General features: G+C 41.3%; 1 long non-coding RNA gene across 1 annotated transcript; it reads right to left on the bottom strand.

Annotated features, from left to right (window-relative positions):
- Positions 1-9,318: 9,318 nt before the first annotated feature.
- Positions 9,319-19,010, bottom strand: LOC138682479 (uncharacterized). The gene is made up of 3 exons (XR_011322561.1): positions 18,350-19,010; positions 10,384-10,878; positions 9,319-9,894 (listed from the first exon to the last, which is right to left on the bottom strand). It is a non-coding gene; the product is annotated as an uncharacterized lncRNA (long non-coding RNA).
- Between the last annotated feature and the right edge of the window lie 666 nt (positions 19,011-19,676).

Below are 19,676 nucleotides of genomic sequence, written 5' to 3'. Positions count from 1 at the left end.
TGTAACTGTTGGTGCCTGGTACAGTACCGATTAATCTAAAACACGGTGTGTACTCTAACGCACACATTTGCTGAGGAAACAGGAAGGAAAAGGAACACTCCAGCAAACATAATGTTCTTCTACTAAACTCTCTCTCTTTTTTCAGTATGCGCCCAGCTTCTTTACTAGGGTGCAACTGATTGAGCATATTTTAGCAAGTTTTAGTAAGATAATATTGTCCCAGAAATTATAAACTAAACATAGGTTTATCATAATGCTTTACACCTTCCCCACCTTTTAATTCATTTCTTGGAGGCTTTTTTTCTCTGTTGAGTATTTTTTATTCCTCAGCGTGTAAATAACGTCTTTCTACTGCTGGCAGCAGTCTTCACATTACTTCAGACTTTGGCCCCCAAAGTCTCCTGCACCTGTGCTGTTCCAGAGCCCTGCTGAACCCCCAGTGACCAGCTCTGTGCCCAGAGCTTTGCCTGGAAAGCTTCATTGCCCCCGGGGCTGCTTGGGCAGCCAGGCACAACAAACCCCGCTTCTTGCTCGGGACGGCACAGAGACTCCCCATAACCACAGAAAATTAGCAAATAATTGATGTAGTAAATATTTGTATTCCTAAGCAAGGAAACAAACCTCACAGGTTAAGAATGCCCAAAAAGATTTGGTGGAGTAAATTGTTTTCTGCTAAAATAAATTACAGTACGACCACAAAACCCCAACATCCTCTGTAGTTTGAGATCTTAGGCAAGGATTACTTAGCTTGTATTGTCTCTACTTTTATGACAATTTTATTGTGCCAATGTTAATTAGATGTGCTTAACAACACATAAAAGTAACCCCAAGCAGAACTGGAAAAAAAGTCAATTTTTTACTTAACTAAACTTCTGTGGTGAGAGGAATTTTACTGAAAACCTTAGCACTGCAAAATTGCACACACAAATAGGCTGTACTCTGTAAAAGTCACAATCATTCATAAAATGTAGTACACAAGGTTGTTGGAAAGACCTTTCTATTCCAAAACAAATTTGCAAAGTCGGAAATGAAACAAAGATGAGTGAAAGGTAAGAGAAAGCAGAACAGAAAGTATTAATTATTTTGTGCAGGGACAAAAATGTAGCAAAAGAAGGGAAATGAGAAGCAGCATTTTGCCAGGAAAGCCATCATGTGAGCTTTTAGATGCAGTTGTTCATAGAAATTGGCAGGAAAGGGACTTCTATGACCATCGCTCCAAGTCAGAGGTCAATGGGGTGACCACTGTTTTAACCTTATACTTCTGGGACAACATTTGTAAATAGAGACAAGAAAGAGACACATCCAGGGCCAGAATTAGATGAGGAAAAACATATGAGAAACTATAAATCAGCTTCTTAGGAAAAAGCAGAAAATAGCTGAACTCCTTCCACCTTCTCAGGTAGTAGACCTGGAGCTTAGACCCAAACAGCAGGAACATAAATTGGTAGCTGTCACTGTTATTCATGATTAAATGCCAGCAGCAAATGCCTCACAGAGTATGTGTGTATATATAGCTTGTAGCTGAGGTTTTTTCAAAAGCTGAAAATATTGCTTTACTAACTGATAAGAAAACAAACGCAGCAGAATGCCAGTGCAAACCCTGGCTGCTGTGAGATAGCTGGCAGCATGGTGGATGGATACAGCTGGAAGGAAATAATGCCACATTTACGTATGCAAAATATTTTCAAATATTCATACCCAACCCAGCAATGACAGGGACTACTGTGTACTGAGGTGGGGGCAGGCATATTCAGAAAGCTGCTTGGCTAAGACTAAATGCATCAGTGACAAAAGCCGAGTGGGACCCCCTTCAGAAGGGACATAGGTCTCACACACATGCACACACAAAACTCTGTCCTCTTTGGGAGGTGTCCATTTAGTAGCCTTCCACCTTACTGAATGAGTTATCCTTCAGTCTGGAAGTTTAAAAGAAAGAGGGGCAAAAGAGGGTCCCTCACAGTCTACTCCATCACAACTGATCAGGGATGATAACCATTACTGGGTATAATTCTGCTACAGCAGCCCAAGGAGACAATCCCTATCTAAAATCCAGGCATAAGGCAGCATTCGGTACACAGTTAGCTGGTCAGAGCAAATTAGAGGGACGACTGCAAGCCAGGCCCATCAGACAACAATCTCCTGAGACACAAATGGTAAAGTTACACGGTCACTGGACGCATTTTTGTTAGGAGGAAGCAAAACACCTGAGCACCCACGGGAGCACGCAGCCATCTACTAACCCTGTGAAGTAGATGGTTTCTTGCTTCTGTCTTTGCCCTCTTGGTTGTCTTGAAGGATGCAACCTGTAGACTTCCTTGCAGAGATGCTGGGCACCTTACCTCGTGGGGGTGGACAAAGCTCCTCCCTCAAGAGGAGGGGAGACAGCTAGCAACACAAGGTCAAGGTGAAAAACCCTCAAGGAAAAAATGGTCGCTTACCTACGTCAGCTAGTCTCTGTCTTCATGCATGTGCTCAGACACCAGATCTCAGGCAGGGATGCCTATAAGCACATCAGAGCATCATTTCAATAAGGCATAATTACTATTGTAAACAAGTTATTTTCAGTTGTTACCCGGTGTATAACTATAATCAGATCTTCTGCCCTTGGGCAAAAGCCCAGGTCCTGCTGCCACCGACCAAAGACCTGTGCAGGAGGCTGAAGCGTTTGTTCCCCAGCTCGCAATACTGCAAAGAGGCAGAAGATGGCAGAAGGAAGCCCTGAAATAGCATCCCACCAGCCCAGGTGGGAAAGCCCTGTCCGGAGCTGCTCAGCGTAGAGGAAGAAGTAGCCACATCTGATCTCCATGTGAGGGTGGCTTTTCACCTTGGCATTTTGGGGTGTTTTCTTTGCCTTGGTGTCTTATGTTTCTATGACACCAGAAGTACTGGAGAATAGCTGAACACTGTGTGGGAATGTAAAACGCTTAATCCAGTAATGGGCTGGGTGTGAATTTCTCTTTTCACCCTGTTATTTTGTACTGCTTTTGTAGCCACGACTATTACTGAGATCAGATTCTGCTCTTTTGTGGCAACCTTTGGAGAGTCACGTTCCAAAGGACAGCAATCCTGTGAATTCTCAAAAACGGTTGAAACACCAGATTTGGAGCTCTTGTGCAGCTTATTTTGTATGTTTTAGCCTGCTGCTTTGCTTAACTAGGCCTTCCCTTACTTTCAGTTTGCAAGGGTTCATTTGCAAGCTGGTCCCACTGCACCATCAGGAAGAAGAAACAACAGCACAGTGGCAGTGCCAGTCCCACTTGCTTTCATTCAGTGTTAAGCAAGCTGTCAAAGGCCATGCTCCTTCCTTTCGAGTGAAACTTTGGTGAAATCACAAAATCCTTTCATCCACATGGAACTTTAAAGAGTGGTTATTAGATTTTGACAAAGCCTGCAAGGCTGAAGACAGAAACATTATTTGATCCTTGGACGCCTGTTGCTTTCCCTCTAGCCTCTTCACTTGATCTAATATCTAAAAATGAGAGTCAGCAGCTAAACTAATCTGTTCTGGAACAGACCCTAAAGGCAATGGCCGAGTGAGCAGTGACCACAGCTAAATCTCCCAAGGTAGCTGGAGGTCCCACAGCAGAGCTATGGCTCAGTGGATGGACGAGGAAGCTCCCCTTGGCCCACTTCTCCGCTCTTTCCACTTCAATCTCCCTGGAAAGCCCAGTACTCAGAACGGCTCCCTACCATCCCTGCTTTTCTGGCAAGCTCCTCTTGGCACCCCTCTTCCCCTGCAAGGAGCAAGGGGCTTTCTCTGGCTGTCTCCCACCAGGCTGCTTCTCCTGGGGTGTCTGCTGCCTGCAGCACCCCGAGGGGACGGCGAGGACAGGCAGCCTCTGTCCCCAGGGCTCTTCGTGGAGCTCTGTGTCATGGCAAACAGACCCATGCTCGTAACAGCAGTAAGAACTGAAAATAGCAGTCAGTAACAATTGAAAATAGAGGTTCTCACACTTAGTTACACTAACACCAGGTCTTACTGCATTGTCAGAGAGGTGTTAACCTGACTGCACAGACTAAGAGGAAGGCCACTGTGGTTTTTTTAATTCATCCATTTTGTTCAGGAAGGGACAGCAAGTGGCTACTCGCATTTTTACAGGAACTGAACCTCTTCAATGTGTCTGTCCTCTCTCCCAGCCCCAGGTGACCAAAACAGGAACTGCATTGCCTTGGTGTCCCATTAAAGGCCAGTCTAAGCATGGCACCTCGAAGCAGCACTCCCACAGCGTGTCCACTCAACTCGCTGTCCACTGATGCTCTCGCCCTTGCTCGCACTGGCCTGATAAAGTGCGGTACAAATTGCAGTTGTTTGGGCTGTTAAATAAGACCAGCTGTGTTAATTTTATCTCCACTCAAAACGAAGCAAAACAAACACGCACAGAAAGGGTTTGACAAGGGGAAAGAGAAGAAGGAAATCAATAGGGAAATAAATAATGTGTTTTAAGCTTCTAAGAGGGTATTAAAATAATGCAGATTAAAGAGCAAACAAAAGCTCTGAAGCAAGCTGACAGTGTCCTTTTAAGTGAACATGTGTGGGTTTATACATTCACATATGCCCTACAGGTGCACTTGCCAGCTATCCAACCAGACTGTACGAAAAGTATGCGTGATTTTCCCTCCTTTCCCTCCACCCCACCAGACATGTTTACTATAAAAGAAGCTGAACAAGTTTGGTCTCTTCCTAATAAAAACGTTAATAATTATTTCAAGTATACAAAGACTTGCTGCTTTTCTTTTTCTCTTAAGCCAAAATGATTGGTGAGATGTTCTGTTTATTACTCTCAGCACTTCAGCCATCACCCTGGTTTTTAGACACTGGCTAGAAATTTATTAGGAAAAAGGAATCACTACCATCTCTTCAAATAGTTTCCTTGGCTTTTGGCCTTAGTTTCTCAGCAGAAATCTGCGAGAATGTTGTTGATACTCTTTGATGGAGTAAAAACCTGTCATGAGATGCGTCATGGAGCAAGTTTGAAGGCCAGCTCATCCTGGCATCTCGCGTCAGAGACCAAGTCTGCCATTCTGGGATTAAAGGAGTGAACAAAAAAACTGCACAGGAGCCCTTATTGCCCCTCTCCTCTTGAGGCTGGCAAGGAGGGCGTCATGTCCATCAACAAGAATGATGGGGCGGGAGGGTTGGGAGGGTGGAGAGTACAGAAAAGCTGAACCATGGCATGCTGATGGGACTTAATCCAACCTGGCGGCAAAGCTGGTGGCTTTGATAAGAATGACATGTTCATCAAGTATTTCCTGGTCTGTCAATCTGGTAACTCCCATCAGGACTCTCATTTCTCACCAGATAGAAAAGCACAGGATTATCTCACTGTGAAAAATAAAGTAGCCACATAAAGCTGCTTTAAGAATACCCAGGGCCTTGTCATATATCCACACTATTTTATATCAAATCCATAGAAGACGGGACCCATTGTGCATCCAGTAGGATTGCCACATTTTGGGATGGGTCTTGTCACTGCACTGAAAGTATTGTCCTTTTTCATAAAACTCACAAGCTCTATTGTGTCCAGCATTGCCAGTAACCCTTATCAGTATCTGGAATATCTGGAATATCTGGAGCTGAGTCAATTGGCTGTGCACTCAGTGCACAAGCCATTGTAGAAGTGAGAAAAACAGCAAATTTAAGAAAATTATGCTTTTAGTAAGCAAATAAAGGAAGAATTGCTATTGGTGATGCCCATGACTTTTCCAGCTGCCTAGACATCTGAAGAGAGCCAGAGAGGCAGAAAGATTTCTTTAAAGATCTTAGCTCTATCCCATTTGTAGGTGCCCTTATCCTAAAAATTTATCTCTGCAGATGATTCCTGTATCTCTCACTATCTTTTTCTCTATGTAATTCTCATTCTAACACTTCACTTCCACATGTCTGACAATCAGTAATGGCTAAAACTAAATTTTCTGTCCATCTTTCCCAATTTTTCCACTGCTCTTAACCTCACACTTCCTCCAGCCCATGATCAGGAACATTTAAGATTCTGCTCCCTCTTTCAGTCACTGTATGATCCAAGTCTATTTGCCTCCTCCTACATAATAGCTCACAGATTCATCCTTTCTCTCAGCAGTCAGCTAAGGCTCATAGCAGGATCCCGTCATTTTGCACTTCGCCTGTAATAATCTGGTCTCCAGCCATGTTCCAGCACTACTGCTGCCTTCACTTCCATTCAAAACACTATTAGAACCATGTTCCTGGCTCGTTGCTTTGGCTGCATCACCACTCTCCTTGTGTCCTTCCAGTGGCTTCGCATTGTCGAACACAAGCATCTTATCTTTGCCTTTAAGATCTTTCACATTTAGCCTCACCCTATATGTCAAATATATTGGCCTATCAAACTGTCAGCTCCTGCCTGTGATCTGACAAAGATGACAGCCTTGATCACCATGTCTGCTTCTTCCTCAGCCACCTCTATGCTTTCATCTGCCTGTCCCCTATGCATAAGGAAAACTACTATGGAGAATTCTTAATTTAACCTCCCCTGCAGGCTTCTCTGTCTGGGGACAGAGAAATAAATTCCGTAACTCGCCTCCTGCACTGGCCAAGCACATGCAAAGCTGTGATTTCAGCATAACTGCTAAGCCCTGTTCACTTTATACTTGTCTTATCCTTTCATCTTACTCCCACTGAGTTCAACCACTGTGACCGACATGGACAGGAATTGTATCCTTTGCTATCTGCCTCCGACCTGGACACTACATGGGAACCCTTGCTCCTTACAGAAGTGGCAGTAGTGACTGTGAGAAATCTCTCTTTGGAATTGTTATTAAGGAATCCAAATCACCTTATGTTTGTAAGGATAGGGGGCCAAGTCCATGCAAGGTATTAGGTGCCTAACTTAATGTTTAGATGCCTAACCTCCCATGTGATCTGTAGCAAGTTAGGTACCTTATAGAAAATAGACAACTTCCTCCCCCCAGCTCTGCAGGTACGTCTTGGAGACCTCAAGACTACTAATGGCTGCAGCAGAGGCTGTGGGTTGTTAGCATTGCCTACACCCAACTACAGAGCAAGGCTTTCCGTAGAACTGTATCTCTTCCCAGCAAGGGAAGCTCAATTTCTGGGGCAGTGCTGTGTTAGTCTCAGCTTGCCCTGCTTCTTCATCTGCTTTCTCTGCCTTACACAGTTATCCTCTTTCTCTTCTCATTTCTCCTTCTGCCAGTCAGTGAATGTCACCCCAAGATACTGGCAGTAGCCTGTAGCCATAGTAGTATTCCTGCTTACACTAGCGACATAGTGGCCAGTTCCAGCTCACCTTGTCACTCATAAGGTCTTGCTCCCTTGGCCTAGTTACATGTTACGAAAGAGCTGCTTCATGTCCTCTGCATATGAGGTTTTCCATTAAGGTTGCTCAGCTGCCACAATCAGGACCTGCCTTTAAGGTAATGACCTGGTCACAGACTCTAGCATTGCAGTGATTAATTTTACTGAACAAAGGTGTTTATTCCCAGCTATCATTATTATTCTGCTTGCTTAGGTCTTGGGAACCTCTTTAGGCTGTTGGCTTGATGCAGTCCGGGAGGGGTTATAGCACTGGATTGCTCAGGACTTTGAGACAGCTAATGGATATTAATGACTAGACTCATTGTTATATAATTGCAGAATATGGGGAGGCTGTTATACTCAAGTAGTTTTGGCCACCTCCCCTTCTTTCACAGCAGCCAAAATCTTGTACCTGAACTGTTTTGCCTAACAAAACTGTGGTCTTTCTGGCCATTTTTCATTTGCTGCTTCTACTACTTTGAATTCTTGGCAATGAACCTTAGTGTAACGAGAGTTATGATATGGAGTTAAATGACAGAGTATGGAAGAGGTTTTAACTTTATTAACTCTTAGCCACCAAAGTGGAATGGTGTTATATTTGGATTTTTTATTCTTTTGATGTTTCTAGAAATCCCACTGAAACACTGCTGACTAAAGTTCAGTCACTCATAAAACTTTATAGATCATTAAAATTTCTGTTTATTCCAGCTCTGAGGGAGATGTAGGTTACACTATTTTAGATGTTACTAACTTTTATTCCTTAAGGACCAATAAAAATCAGGCCCGAATTAAATCCCAGAGATTTAGTTTAGAGGTTAATTTTTCCAGTGGACAGCCTGGAAAATTACATTTTGTCCCAAAGAAATCACATTCATTTATGTTTAATTTCATCTCCCTGCACATAGAACATGGACCAAAAGTCAGGTAGACAGGAATCCTTGTGGCTTTGGTAAGTTTGTTCCCCATCCCTTATAGGAGGTGATACTTTTTAGTCTAAAACACTAAGTTTAATTCACTCACTTCACTTCCCACTTCACTGGGCCTTGTACCCTGACTGCTCACAGTAAGCACACACAGCTTACTCTGGTCCCATTCTGGATGAACCAAGTCCCTGAAAATCAAAACCTTTGAAATTTCTGGATTACAACTATTGTTTAAATATATGTATAAATTGTGTTGTGCTGTTACGGCAAAAAGACCTCTCATGTGCCTTGTGGGTTCTTTGGATAACTGAACCAAGATTTTTCAGCGGCATGTCCTGAGGAGGAAAATCTGCCTTAGACAAAGAGTTCCATCATAAGACAGTGAATTTAATCATTGTGACTTCTCTTCCACTATGTCGTGGCTATTTGCTTCTTTTGCTCCTTATCCATAATTATATGTCTGTTGGTTTGCTCCTGTTTCCCAGTACTGCTCCAGTATACTGGCTTCCATATCTACACAGACCTGCCCCAGGGCAGCACTTACTTAAGCACATGCATAACCTTCAGCATGTGAACTGCCTCAGGAGATTTTAGCTTGTTCTTAACTCTAATGAGTTTTTCTGATCAGGGTGTTTAAATATTGAAATGCTGGCAAATATTCAGATAGGAGCATCAGGTAATTTTCTTCAGGCTCCCTCCGCCTCAGTACGAGTTTTGCAGGGTAGTTATTTTCAGGTGCTGTCTGTGTGCAAAGCTGAAAAGCGCCAATGATTTTCCCATGCTAAATCATCTTCCTGGTCAGTGTGCTCCTTTGCTGTTTCAGGTTTCTGTGATGACTAAAATCATAGAGAAATCTTCAGCTACTCTGAGGTCAAAAAGATCTCCATTGGAATCTCTAACATTTAACATGCCCTGTTGATGCTGCTCTTCTCTACAGAAACTTTAAAAGCTTTGCATAGTAAATGCGTGATTTACATGCAGTCCATAACTCACCGGTTTCAAAGGATCTGCTTTTCTGTCCAAGAGCTGCATAAATACATCATGTTTTTCCTTTTTTATGGGATTACTTTAGAACAAACACATTGTGTTATGATCGGTAATTAAATCAATAAATCTCTGAAACAATTCACAGCTTTCTGATTTATTTGAATGGTCAGTGCAACATCTTGTGTTCACATTGTGCTCTTTGAAAATTATATATGGCTATGTTGACAAGTTAATTTTTTCCATGCCATCTCCTTCTCACTTCCTAATGAGACTGAAGACTGCATATAGCTCAACTATTTTTTATAATGTACTTTCTGGAGTACTTAGCACTTATGTTTTATATCAGCTTTTATTTCCAGTAATGAATTAGCACTTCAGCCCAGAAACCTCTCTGACAAGAGCCTAAATGTACACGTATTTTCCCAAGTTTCGCAAATAACACATGTAAATACGCACACAATATACATGTGCATTCATCAAGGAGAGGAAGGAGAGTGTATCAAAACATTTGGATCTTCAGTTCAGACAAGCATGCAGAAGTTTGGATGTTTGTTGAAAGTCTATCCAAATGCATCTGAATCTTTTGGCTCTGGAAATCAATCGGAAATCTTGCAAGGTCAAACTTTCTCATGAGATTACCTCTAATACTTCTTCAGCTTCAGTCAGGCCAGTAAAAATACCACAGAATACTCTCTTGTCCACTTTTTCTCCCAGCTGAAAATGGAAAAGATGAGGAATGTGAAAATTAAACAATTAATCAAATTTTTTCCAACCCTCAGGAAAAGGCTTGGTTCAGTTCAAGTTTTTTTCGCAAGGTTTCAGGTTTGCTCTTGTTTTATGCAAACTTGTTCACAGAGCCCAAGTCCATATGTGAATCGCACTCATTCTCGTGGTCGGAACTGCTCCTGTTAACTTTAATGGGCTTAATAACAGGATCGTAGTCTTTCAGTCTCAGAGTACAGTGTTTACTAGGGGTTTCTATCCTTACATGCAACCACATTCCCACTTTATTCCCACTTCCTGCTATTATGGGGTACTTTCTTCAACAACTCTCCTGACAAGTAAAGAAAACACTGCTCTATAAATCTATTTTAACTGCGCAGAGGCTTACTCAAGCCTGTACATCGCACAAATTATACTGGGCTAATTTGGGATTTAATGGGATACAGAGGTATTGTGCAGGAATTTTGCGTATCAACGTACCATGCATGGCTTTTCCCCAGTGATGATTCCCTGAAACATTATCTTCTGCTGAGAAGGAATTCCAGGAACACTTTTGCCTTGAGCCTGCAAAGATCTTCTTCAGAATAGGTGACCTCCTCAAGTTCTTTTCATTTCCTAAAGCCTAGGTCTCATGCAGATTAGGAAGAGTTTTAGATTATTTATCAAACAACATTTCTTAAAATCACTGTTACCTCTGTTACACTGTGAACTGTTACCTCAAACTTGCATGTAAACAAACCACACTGTTTGTAATAAACAAAATGAAATCAGATAAAATATGTATTAACATACAAATATCATTCACTGCTTATATCTAAGGAAGGTTTTGAATAGCTGCTGATTGTCACAGAATAAGGGGTAGCACCAAATGGAAAGATTCCAGATGGAAATTCCTCTTTCTCCTTCATTCTCCTTTGCACTGGTAAGTCAAATGTCAAGGAAATTATTCCAAAATTAAGTTTTTGCCAAAACGTTCTGTAACCAAAATAGAAAAAACACAGTCTTTTTGACCACTTCACAAGAAAGGAAATTAGAGCCATGAAATTGCACAAATTATATTATTGGATTGTTTGTTTTTCTCTGTAAAGAAGTTCATGATACAATAGATGAAAGGTCTGAAATAATTAGGGAAAAAATAATACAGTTGCAAGTACATATTTTTATTTTCTCTTTGCTTCAACAAATGTGAGAGTGCCAAGTTTTCATTTCTGAAGGTGTCCATGTAGCAATATGCAAAAAATAACTAGTTTTTCTTTTAGATTTTAATGACATCTCTGTTTATTTTCCCACTTAGACTGAAAGGGAATTATAAAGGGTTGTATGTTTGCCAGTCATCTTGCTTTGTTCTGAACACCACTGTTAATTTTGTCTGGAGTTGGATGATTCAGTTATTTGTAGTCCTCCATACATCTCATAGACAAACATGCACACACTGTAACAAAGAGAGAAATGAAAAGGACTTATCCCAACTAGAAGCCTTCACTTTTCCAAGAGGTCAATGAAACAGAAGGTGTTTTGGACAATCATGATGCAATTAAAATGACTCATTGTACTGAAGTCATTGGCTGGCATGAGGCAAGTAACTTTACTGGGATTATTCCCAGTTGCATTTCATTTCAGCTCCTGAATTTCAGCTGCACTGAATTATTCCTGGTTAGACAAGGGAATAATGTTATGGAAAAAAATGGAGGGATAATGTTATTTCAGCAGTCTAGAGAGATGTCCATCATTTGTTTTAAAAGTTACATAGATACGTTTATTCGACATTTTCAAAGGCTTGAGTTTATTTCTTAATGGTGTGCTTACTTATCTTCAGCATTCTGCCTCTGTTCCCAAATTACCATTAAATGGCAATATTCAGTGAGACTTCAATTTAAGTCAGAAAGACCAATGAGAACTCATAACACACTAAAATGTGTGCTTCCCATGCAAACCAATTCAAGCTTACTCCTTGGTGTTCCAGGTTTAATGGGGTGGATTTTAGATATTTTGGACTATGTTTATGCTAGTGAAAAAGTTACAGTCAGGACATCAGTGTGAACATTTTCCCAGGATCATCTGTTAAATGTAATTGTTAGAATACTTCCCAGTTTTGACATGAGACAATTAATACTCTCCCAGTATGATAATGATACAGAGGTTAGCGCAGGGCAGAGACTTTTCCCAGGAGGAGCATGGACAAGGTTGTCCTGTTCTGAGGAGGAAACACGTTTAGCAATCACAAGTTCTGCCATGGCACTTGTCCCTGAGATTGAGATCTGTCCCATTTTCTCTACTGTGGGAATCAACTGTCCATATGCAGGGCAGGGAGTCAATGTGCCAGCTGGGGATGCAGTGGTCAATGCAGCCAAAGATGGAAATTGAGTGAGTTGCCATGAAGAGAGCCAAAGCTTGAACAACTGCGTTCTTCACCAACAAAGACCAAGATATATCTGAATTGGATGTGTTTGGAAGAGTAGTGACAGGTCCTTTACATGTCATTTGTTTGACAAATGAGCTATGTATCTTTCCTCATGCACAAGAAAACAAAATCAGTCATAGCAGATGAATCTTGAACTGATGGAAATAGGATTTCTTGCATATGAAAAATAAATGATAGTAGTTTTATACTTAGAACTAAATGGCATCTGCACAGATGAGAATGCAATTACATGAGAGAGCAAGTAAGAAGCAGAATTCCTCATGAGGTATTTTTTTATCCTGAAGACTGGCATAACCTCTGTTATGTTGTGTTAAGCAGTTAAAAAATTCTTCTTCCAGTAGTTTGCGCATTCCTTGGCCACAGCAAAATAATTCTTTTTCTCTCTTTCTTATTTTTCTTTAAGAGAATTTAAGCATTATGAGTGGTGCCAGGTTTGCAACACTGGAAAAGGAAGACCTCAGCTTTATGGAAGGTAAGCCAGTGAGTGGCAAGAATGCAAATATATTCATGATGCGCTTCTGCTTTTTAGCTTTACAAGGAGAATTTGTCTCTGTGACATTCTGTTTTTCACACTTTCTTTGTTAAGAGCTCCTACTATGCTCTAAATGCATCTTTCTGTGTGTATGAGTGTGTGACAGAGTAGATGATGGAAACATTTATGCACCCTTTTCATGGGGTTTCCTTTTATTTCATCAGTCAGAATGAGTGCTTGCTGTCCCAATGAGGGAACAGCAGAGGAGTTGTCTCCCCAAACCAATGGCGCTCTCAGTATCTGGTGCTCACAAGGTTGCACCAAAACCAAAAGATCACAGGTAGAGAAGCCATGGGAATCCAACATTGGTTCCCAGGTGAGGTTGCAGGCAGGCTTTCTGGCACCAGAAGATATCCTGTCTTTTCTTCCCTGGAACTTCCCTTCCTCACTCCTAGAAACCTGCACCACAAAGGTGGGAGGCAATTCTATGACCCATGACAGTCTTGGCATCCATCAGCTACTAAGGGTTTAAATGATGGCCAAGATGGATCAACTACCAGCACTTATGTTCATCTATCCTCAAACCAGGTGCACAGAAGGACAGGCATCCTGGGGTCATAGAAGAAAGGGTTGGAGCTGGAGAGAAAGGATAAGACAGCAGAGTTGACACTCTTGTCTCTGCACCTGCAGTACAGCATGCATGGCAACCTGGATCTTACAGTGGGAACCATACCGAATTGCATCAGGAACACTGAAATTTCTGTGATGGGAACAAAATACACAAATTAAGGAACTGGACTAAAACCAGTTACATATTTCACTGGGTAAGGTAATGTCAATGATAAATTACCAGATTTGGTAACTAGATTTTACAAAAGTATGAATCTTCTATGTGTCCAGAAGAGAAGATTTAAAGTGAAATGGGATACGGTGTGGTAGGAAAGAATTCCAAATGGCTGCCGCTAGTAAAAACACACTTTGAATCTGTTGTCTGAGCAGAAACATGCAGTTTTCCAGGGTATAAATAGAGTTGGTGAAGTTCTGTGTCAACAAAAGGGCAAAAATGTTTTAAGGTAAGTTTATAGAAAGGCCATAGTTCAGTGCCAATCATTTCAAATCAGCCTCTTCTGACTGCATATCAAATGCATGCAGACTGCTCTGGTTTCAAGCTTATTGGTTTGGGATTTTCCAGTGCTCTGTGCTGCTTGATCAGGAACACATGAGACCATAGAAGTGTCAAAGGATACCATTGGCAATATCCCAGTAGCAAATCTTTCCTCTTTTCTTGCACGGTCCATTTAATTGAACACTCATATCAGTGGCAGATTCATTGCAAAACACATTTTTCATTTTTATGCCCTTTTTATGAAAACTGTAAAGTTATATGCTTAAAAGACTTTGGCTAAAAAATTATGTGAAAATGGATAACTTCTACTTTTCCTAAGCTTGGGGTGGAGTAAGCGGTTCACATTGTGAATATCCCTGTATACGATGCATTAACACTTCTATTTACAAGCTATTACCAGATGTCTGATTTGAAAAGCATTTTTGAAAGATTAAATTCAAAATACCTGCTGTCCTTATGCATCTGAGGGGGTCCAACTATTCATACAAGTTACATTTGGGAATACTGAAAAAAGGCTGGTCGATGTGTTGTTTTTCCTTATTTTTACCTTTTTATGCCAACCTGAGGATATCTTAAGTACATTACAAAAGCTTTCTGCCCACCAGTGGGCGTTCAGAATACTGGCACTATCTGAAGTGGCCCAAGCTGACAAAAAAATCAGGGCCAAACCTGAGTCCCCATTTTTTATGGAAGGAAAATTCCCATTGACGTCAATGGGAGCTTTGCCTGACTACAAAATAAAGAAATTGGCCCCAAATGATATCTCCAAAGGGGGCTTTACTCACGGCACACAGCTGTATCTCATGAGCCAGATCTCCAGGATTCCATTATTCTTCTCCCGCCTGTTAGTGAACTTACTAAGCGAGCCAAAGTAAGAATAATACCTCTGCTCTGGGAAGTGAGGTTAAAATGTGTGCCATGCATTCTGCATGTACATGCGCAGCTTACAGTCATGTCATTGTTCTCAGAAGGAAAGTTATAGTAACAGGCCACCATGCTTGCTACAGTAAAACGAAGGGAATTCACAACAGGGTCATCAAAGCGATATAGCACCATAAAAGTTAGCAATGAAAGGACCTATGGTTAGATCCAAAAAGACTTAGGCCCCTGAAAAGGGTTTGTTTTGGGTTTTTTTCAATTCAGTTCATTTCATCCAGTGACTTCTTGATATAATATACAGCAACAGTTCTCTGAAAGTAAAGATCAGGAGTGCAGGACTCCCCTCCTTCAGGAAATTGCCCAGATCCCCCTCTTTTTCTGGCCTAGTGAATCTTGGCTGAGTTTTTTTGCATCCACTTTGACAAAATGGACTAAGATCACTTCCCTATGCTTCCCCACAGCCAAGGATTAAGGCACTCTAGTGGGAGATCTGAATCTGCATGTCCTTAAGATGAAGATGGCCTGAATCCAGATTTCCTACACCTCCAGGCCGAAGGCTCACACTATTAGATTATTATAGAGAGGAGGATGGGGAGGGTGTCTTTATGCTCTAGCTTTATAGTCAAGGTGGCACCCACAGACAAATTCTGTGAGAAATGCCTTTGTCAGTACATTTTGTGTAGGCCCTGCTCTCCAGATGAAGCCTCTCAGTGTGCTTTGGTGAAGAGGTGTCTAAATTCTGAACCCCAGGTGAGCTTATGCACAACATCTGTCCAAGGCTACTTAGTTTACTGGGGCAGTCTTCTCTCACATGCTCTGTTTTTGTCCCTCACCATTCCTGACCCGTGAACCGGTGCAGAGTGCCAAGTGACTCTTGTCTCAGCAGCCCAACAACAAAATTCACAGAGGAGTCCTTTGTCACCAGTAAAACCATGAAACCTTGGTCTTTCTGTTGCCTCTAGACACTGGTAGATAGGATGGCAAGAAAAAAAAGTGAATGAGCCCATGTATATATATACACTCTCTTTAATAAATTTTGCTCCACAAATGGAAGTAAGTGCTAAGCCACCACGCCCTGTGCAGCGGCTGTCACATGAGGTCTTCTTTTCCAACACCCCCAACACAGATCCTGTAATGCAACATGGGTTCTGGGCTATGCAATCTGCACACTGGTGTTTCAGTGAGAAAAGCACTGAATGCGGGTTATGGAGAATGCAGCCTCATTGAGCAATGAGACTGCTGAGTAATGACATATGTTTTTCTTTCCAATCTTCACTTCTTCTGGCATCACCAGCTAGAATATTGTTAAAATAAAAGTAAGGGTCAAAAGTATGAAAGGAATGGAAAAGCAAGAATTCTTTTCAAAAGTCCTTGAAAATATGTGGGCTTAAATACCAGGATGTGCATCAGAAGTAGCTTATTGCCACGAGTCAGAAATCCTGTAAGGAACAGAAACTTAGCAATCCCTATTTATGTTCCTTTACTGTCTGAAGTGGTCAGTGTTGATATTTGCTGGACTGTTCTCAAGTTGTGTGTGATAGAGGTCTGACAGTCCAGTGACATGCTCATTGCATGGTCCATCCACATGCCAGTCAGCTACCTGGGAGCTACCGCTTTGAAGGCCTCTGAGTCTCCTTTTTAGTGATCAAGATAAGTCATTATGGATTAAAGCGTGGCACTTCATTCATTTCAGCAGTTGAATGGGCTGCTGCCACAGTAACGCCAGCATCTTCCAAGTCAGAGAGTGGGTCATATCAGCACAGTCCAAAGAGGAAACACACATCCCCCACATAAACATGTTTGGCATTACTGTCAGGCCATCCTTGTAGAGAAGTGCAATAAGACTCTCTGGTGTATCAGCCATTCCCCAAAGTTTTATGTCATCAGCAAACTTCGTGAGGGTACGCTCTGCCCCAACATCCAGGTCTTTAAGGAATATGTTAAACTCTTGTCTTCATAGAGTGAAAAAAACTTGCAGTTTTTCAAAGTGTGACCTGGTTTTCATGACCTATTGATGAGCTCTCAACAAGGGCACAGGTTTCAAATTAGTTCATAGTTAAAATTAGTCATCTGCCAAAGAGAAAAAGCAATTAATATATAGAGTTATGTTTTGAAAATTGATGCAGAAATTTCCCTGACGTTGAAGTGAACATCAGAAGTGCTGCCAGCTAATGTGATCAAATTGGTCTCCTAAAGCTGAAGTAACAACATGTGTTTCACCTTCACCAGGCTTCTTTCACAATATGCTTCTTGCAGGAAAAAAAAACCTCTTCTCAGCCTTCTGGAGTCAGTGAGCCTATACTGCAGCAGGCCTGGGTGACAGCCAGAGAACAATTGTCTTCAGAGGATTATGGGTAATGCCTTGCTAATTAACTATAATGGTAACCTGGTACTGGTTAATAGTGGGTTAGGCATTGCTTTCCCGTCTGTCAGATGTTATCCGTTCAAGGAGAAAAATATTTGTAAGGTGATTTCACTTATGGTTTCAACATATTCTAAATGAACTATCTTTGTTCTCCCACAAATGGTTTTGTGTTGGATAACACAGTTGACAAGGTTTCATAAATCCTTTTCCAAGTTCAGTTTAATTGCAGTTCAATATTGTTTTGTTACTATTAACCCAGGTAAATAAATAGAGTGAACTGGCAATTTTGAACTGTGATCTATGGCATGGTCCCCAAGGTACTGGCACACACGGAATTCTTGCAGATCACAAATCTGCAAGAAACATGTTTGTGTCTTCCAACAAAATGTCATCAAACCTCTGAAGGAATCCATATTTATACTTTGCATGGTGCGCTACAGCTTCACATCAGAAGCAGGCAGACTCTAAAGGAGCAGGCTGGAAACAGAGAGAGAGGGAAGATTCCTCCTTTGAATCTTGCTCTTTCCAAGTACTAGAATCACAACTTATTTAAACTAATTTATTGTATGTTGAAAGCAATTATCTTTTTGTTTCCCATTCTTTCCCTTTTCCACAGAATTCCTTTGTTATTTATTATAAAATGATCTTCCGTGCTTTTCCTCCACTACCTAATATCCCAGTTCTCTGCTAATACAATGAATATTTCACAATTCACTTTCTCTCTCTGTGGTGAAAACCCCCTTTAATCTCTAACTGGTAAAGACTCACCATAAAATGTAACAGATTTTGGTGAGATCCTCTGTCGAAGAAACTTCAAAAAAACTAAGCTGTTACAGGATAAACAACTGCTTAAAACATACAAAGCAAAGATTGAGGCTAAGAGATCACTTTTTATAGGAGCGTATCTCTGTTGTACTATGTCAATTTGTTCCCAAATCTGTTCTGTTTAACAGATTTACATTTACACAGGAACTGGATGAACAAATATGCTTGCAATACTTGCAGATCATATAAAATAAACCAGAGTAGCCATAACCAAGATAAATGTAAAGAATTGCAGCAGAATTTCAGAATATTCTAGAGCTAAGATAGAAAATGGAATTTGAAGTTTACTGTTGACAAGTGTAAAGCAATGCACACCGGAAAAAGCACCTTACGGTTCATTAATTTATTAATACTCACTGTTAAGGAAACCAGTTCTGGAGACATGGTGAATAATTACCTACAAAAATAATGTAATGCTCAGTAGTGATCAAAAAGACATCTAGAACATTAAGAAATATTAGGAAGGTAATTGAGAACAAAATACATCAGTATGATCCATGCAGTACATATGTGTTGAATACAGCAGTTGTGGTTCCCAGAGCTTATAATAGAAATAGAGAAAATAGAGAGAAAAGTATCAGTGGTTAGACTGAAACAGTTTCCATACATGGGCAGATAGTATGACACTCTTAATCCTGGACAAGAATGCTGAAGCCTCAGAGGAGAGTATGGTGGGGAGGGTTAGTGGGGTACATTAATTCACTGGCCTAGACAAATGCATAGAAGACATCACTAATAGCTACAATAAACAATGACTGGGGTGAAACCTCTGGCACATGGAGACTCGAATCTGCTGACAAACAGAAGCTGGGGGAGTATAACGAGGAAAGATAATACTTGCCTGGGTCTTGCATTATTCTTTAAGTATGTTGTCTCAGGCATCAGTCCTTGGTGGTACTAAGCTAGATGGTCTGGCCTTAGGTGGTAGTTTATCTGTTCTTAGAATCTCCTTAGGTGAGATTCACTTCATCTCCCTTTAGATAAGGGTTTCTAAAGTGAAGAAACCTACACCTGAAGTTGTCACCAGCAGCTCTCATTATGTAGAGAATCAGGCATTTTTAGGACGTGATTCATCCAAACGAGTTTAGACACCTACCTCGGAACAAGATGAATCATACTCCACAAATGTTTGTTTCTCTCCATTGACTACAAAGGGAGCCAAAAGTGATTATTTTTATTGTAGATGTTTATATTTAGTCAGATGAATTTCATCCACTTTATCTATTCTTTTTCTCCACTACTATTGGAATAAAACTGGTTAGAAGTGCAGCACAGCAGAAACAAGGCCAATTAAGCACTGTAGATGCACATTCATGACAAGTACTCAAACCACATTCTGAACTATGATTTCCAGGGATTCAGAAGAGTGTCAAATGGGCTCACGTGGCAGTTCAAATCTTGTGGTGGTTTAATCCCAGTAGCCAGCTGAGCACCATGCAGCTGCTTACTCACACCCCCATGGTGGGAAGGGTGGGAGAATCAGAAGGGTAAAAGTGAGAAAACTCGTGGGTTGAGATAAAGACAGTTCCCGAGCAATGGCAACCCCCGCCAACCTCCACCTCCCCAGCTTTTCTTGCTGATCGTGATGCCTTATGGTCTGGGATATCCCTTTGGTCAGTTGGTGTCAGCTGTCCCAACTTCTTGTGCACCCCCAGCCTACTCGCTGGCAGAGCAGTCTAAGAAG

The sequence above is a fragment of the Haliaeetus albicilla genome, chromosome 28 (genome assembly GCF_947461875.1).
Source record: "Haliaeetus albicilla chromosome 28, bHalAlb1.1, whole genome shotgun sequence".
Classification (NCBI taxonomy): domain Eukaryota; kingdom Metazoa; phylum Chordata; class Aves; order Accipitriformes; family Accipitridae; genus Haliaeetus; species Haliaeetus albicilla.
Note: the sequence above shows the minus strand (reverse complement) of the source record. Positions and strands in the feature narration are given on the sequence as shown.